General features: G+C 42.2%; 1 non-coding gene across 1 annotated transcript; it reads right to left on the reverse strand.

The window, feature by feature from the left end:
* LOC116585383 lies at positions 1 to 107 on the reverse strand. The gene has a single exon (XR_004283584.1). It is a non-coding gene; the product is annotated as a U6 spliceosomal RNA (small nuclear RNA).
* Between the last annotated feature and the right edge of the window lie 4,337 nt (positions 108 to 4,444).

Raw genomic sequence — 4,444 nt, forward strand, 5'->3', positions numbered from 1 at the left:
TTTAATACGGAATACTTCACAAATTTGCGTGTCATTCTTGCGCAGGGGCCATGCTAATCTTCTCTGTATCGTTCTAATTTTTGTATATGTGCTGCCGAAGCAAGCACCAGATTCAACTTTCTAAGCCTCCTTCTCTTCATCCTGAAATCGAATCTATGTCGTGAAGTTATCAAAGGTCAAATGAGGTAATGCTACGGACTGAACTGTGTCCCCAACAAATTTATATGTGGAGGTACTAACCTCCATTGTGATGGCAGTATTGGGAGGTACAGCCTTTGGAGGTAAATAGGTTTGGATGAGGTCATGAGGGTAGGTCCTCAGGATGGAATTAGTGCCTTTATAAGAAGAGACCAAAGAGCTTGCTCTCCCCACCTCTCCCTCCTTGATGTGAGGATACAGAGAAAAGATTACCACCTGCATAACAGGAAGCTATCTCTCACCAGGAGCCAAATAAGCCAGGGCTTTGATCTTGGACTTACAGTCTCCAGAGTGGTGAGAAATCAACTTCTGTTGTTCAAGCCACCCACTCTATGGTATTTTGTCATGACAGCCCAAGCTGACTCTGACAGCATGTAAACCCTCACTTTTCCACACATTCCTTCATTAAGTAAATATGCTCTGAATGACTCCCATGTGCTATATTCTCTGCCAGGAACTACGGCTTAGCAATAAGATATTAAACAAAACACAATTCCTGCCTTCGTGTAGCATAAAGCCCATTGTGGAGGGCTGACCAGTAATTACAAAAATGATTAACTGTTAGAATTGTAGTCAGTCCTGTGCAGAAGTACAGGGGACCATGACAATAGTTAATGGTCCTAACTCACTCTGAGAAACCAGGAACTCTTCTCTAGAGAAATGACATTTAACCTGATGATTCATTCAAAAGTATGAGGATGAGGAAATAGAGGAGAAAAGAAAGCTCCAGGAAGTGGGACCAGCATGTTGGTAGCAACAGTCTGGGACACTGTAAGAGAATATCATAGACTTATAAGCAACAGAAATTTATTTCTGCACCCTCATGACCTAATCATCTACCAAAGTCCCCACTTCCCAATACCATCACACTAAAGTTAAGATTTCAACCTATGAATTTTGGAGAAACACAAACATTCAGTCTATAGCAATGTTTAAAGACTCTAAGGCAGAAAATAGAATGACCTAAATCAGGTTCAAACTAAAGCCAGCATGGTTGGACCATCGTAAGGAAGGCAGAGCCAAACTGAGATGGGGTCAAGGAGGTTGAGAGAGACTTGAAGGCCTTGGTAAAGAGTCTCAAGTTCATATGTGAAGGGAGGCAGTGTGCCTAAGAAAGCCAGTGCATTTTAAAATTCCCAAATGGGACGCCAGTAGTCCAACCTACCCAGAATACATCCCCTACTTCTTTTGAAAACAGCACGTCCCCAAGATGACTTGTGGTAAATCATACCTCCCTCCCCCACTCTCAGTACATGTGACTGGGTTAAGCTGACCATATCCCCAATCATAAGAGTGAGCTCATGGCCTAAAGCTAGCAAATCAGAGAGCATAGGATAACCTTGGGTCACAGTGATTGGTTTGGACACATAATTCAGAAGACCCAGGGAGATTCAGTACCAGGACTTTTAATACAACTATGGGGAAGGGGGAAAAACTCTTTTTCTATGGATCTACCAGGATCTGTGCTGTTCTTGCAATGGTAGAAAATGGTTGGGAATGATGCCAACCCTGAGGAAAGCAGAGCCAAGGAATGAAGCAAACATGACTTTGTCTTGATGATCATGTTTAAGTACCCTGAGTTCAGCCACACCTAAAGATCTCCTGGGTTTGTAGAAGAGGATAATGGATTCAGTTTGTGGAATGTGAGACACCCAATGGAGATGACTGATAGAACATAGATAAAGATACTAGAAAGATAGATGGATAGAAGTGTGCATGCATGAATGGTGAGACAGATAATATAGAGAACAGAAAAGGGGAGCAAGAGGCTCAAATCAGAAGTCTTGGCAGGAAATAAATACATTGGGATCCATCAGCCAATAGACGATAAAAGTACCATAGCAATGACTGAGACGGCAGGACATCTGTGTGGCTCAGTCAGTTGAACAACTGACTCTTGGTTTTGGCTCAGGTTCTGATCTCATGGGTCATGGGATTGAACCCCATGCTGGGCTCAGCGCTCAGTGGTGACTCTGCCTGAGATTCTCTCCTCTCCATTTGCCCCTCCCTCCACCCCCCTCTCTCTAAAATCAATCAGTCAATCAATCAATCAATCGATCTTAAAAAGGAAGTAAGAAAGAAATGACTGAGATGGTTCAAAAGCCAAGAGGTGAGATGGCCTAGGGAGAGGGTGAGAAGGTACGAGGATCTAGAATGAAGGAATTTCGGTTGACTCCAGATAGGGAGAGGAGGAGGGACTGACAAGAGAAAATGAAAGGAAATAGCAAAGTGGCAAAAGGCAAACTGAGACAGTATGGTGTTACAAGTGCAACAAAAGGGGGGAAAAAAGGAGGTAGTAATCATCCATGTGAGATGCTGCAGAAATGATGCAAGATAGGAACCAAAGAGTAGAGTGTCACTGGATCATAGAGAAGGACTCAATCAATGTCTATAACCAGCAATTTGACAGAGCCAACCCAGAACCCCTCGACTCTGCAAACATACAGAAATCCTACATCAAATAGGGGCGGCTGGGTGGATCTCTCGAGACTGACTCTCGGTTTGGGCTCAGATTGTGATCTCAAGGTTTTCGGATCAAGCCCCTTAAGAGCTCTGTGCTCAGCGGGGAGTCTGCTTCAGGATTCTCTCTCTCTCCCTTTGCTCCTTCCACCCTCACACGTACGTACTCTCTCTCTGAAATAAATAAATAAAATCTTTCTAAAAAATCCTAAATCAAATATAGCCATTAAAAAGCAGTAATAAAGGGGAGCATAACTCCCCACTCTTTAGGTGAGGGTTATACATAAGACTTCCTTCCAAAGATTTCGGTATGGAAATTAAGGAAGACTAACCACTGTGGTGACTTCGACAAACACGATGGCAGCCAGGTGATCAAGGTCAAAACAGCTGTCAGTCATGTTGATAATAGGTACCTTTGTTATGATACGGTGAAAATGGCACCTAACCTCTCTGATCTAACCCCCAAACACCCATAACCCCACTCTACTCATGAGAAAAACATTAGACAAATTCCAATAGTGAGACATCCTGCAAAATACCTGAACAGTCCTCCTGACAACTGTCAAGGTCATCAAAAACAAGGAAAGTCTGAGAAACTGTGAGAGCCAAGAGGAGCCACAGAAGATATGATGACTAAATGTAACGTGGTATCCTGAACAGGATGCTGGAACAGAAAGAGGAAATTAGGTAAAAACTTAGGAAATCAGAAATAAACTATGGGGGCACCTGAGTGGCTCAGTGGGTTAAAGCCTCTGCCTTCCGCTCAGGTCATGGTCCCAGGGTCCTGGGATCGAGCCCCACATCGGGCTCTCTGCTCGGCAGGGAGCCTGCTTCCTCCTCTCTCTCTCTCTGCCTGCCTCTCTGCCTACTTGTGTTCTCTGTCTGTCAAATAAATAAATAAAATCTTAAAAAAAAAAGAAATAAACTATGGACTTTAGTTAATAATAATCTGTCAATATTGGTTCATTAAATTGAGCAAACATACCTGAAGATGTGAATAACAGAGAAAATAGAGAGTATAGGGAACTGCCTGGACTATTTTCTCATTTTTCCTTAAAGTCTAAAACTGCTCTAAAAAATAGTCTATTGTAAAAAATAGTAATATAGTAAATATTAAATTCAAAAGAGAGGAGAAATGTTTTACTGCCAGAAAAAAAGATGAAGCCTAAAGCTTGACTGACAGATTCATAACCTATACCATGGAGCTGGGAGAGAGAAGTGGGTAGGGAGGGAGTTATTGGACCAGAGGTTAATTCCTAAGAGCTGAAGGCAAGAGTTCTAACACTCATGTGATAAGAGACTTGGCCATGGGTAGATTTAAGGCAAGAGCACAGCATCCAACCAGGAGGAGCTGCAAAACAGAAACCAGAAAAACTCTGCCATGGGCCCATAGAAGCAATGTGGAAAATTTTTCTCCTGGAATTCTGTACTTATCAACCCACTTAGCCTCACAGACATCCTTATAACATAGATACCATCTTCATCCCTATTTTACATATATGCGAACTGAGGGCAAAGGAAATTAGGTAACTTGGGCCAAGGGAACATAGCTAGAAAATGGTAGAACCAGGATTTGAGCCTAAACAGTATGTTTCTTCATCTCATGAGCTTATCACTTTGCTCTACAGTTTTAAACACCAGCAGAGAAATATTCACATTATTTCCCTCTATTTTTGCAATACCTACAACAGTGCCTTATAAATATAGTTAGTGCCTTATAAACATTAAATAGATGGCTACATGTATGAAATCATCCTGTTTCCATTTTTCCTTGATGATTTCACAC

Source organism: Mustela erminea, chromosome 2 (assembly GCF_009829155.1).
Source record: "Mustela erminea isolate mMusErm1 chromosome 2, mMusErm1.Pri, whole genome shotgun sequence".
Taxonomy (NCBI): domain Eukaryota; kingdom Metazoa; phylum Chordata; class Mammalia; order Carnivora; family Mustelidae; genus Mustela; species Mustela erminea.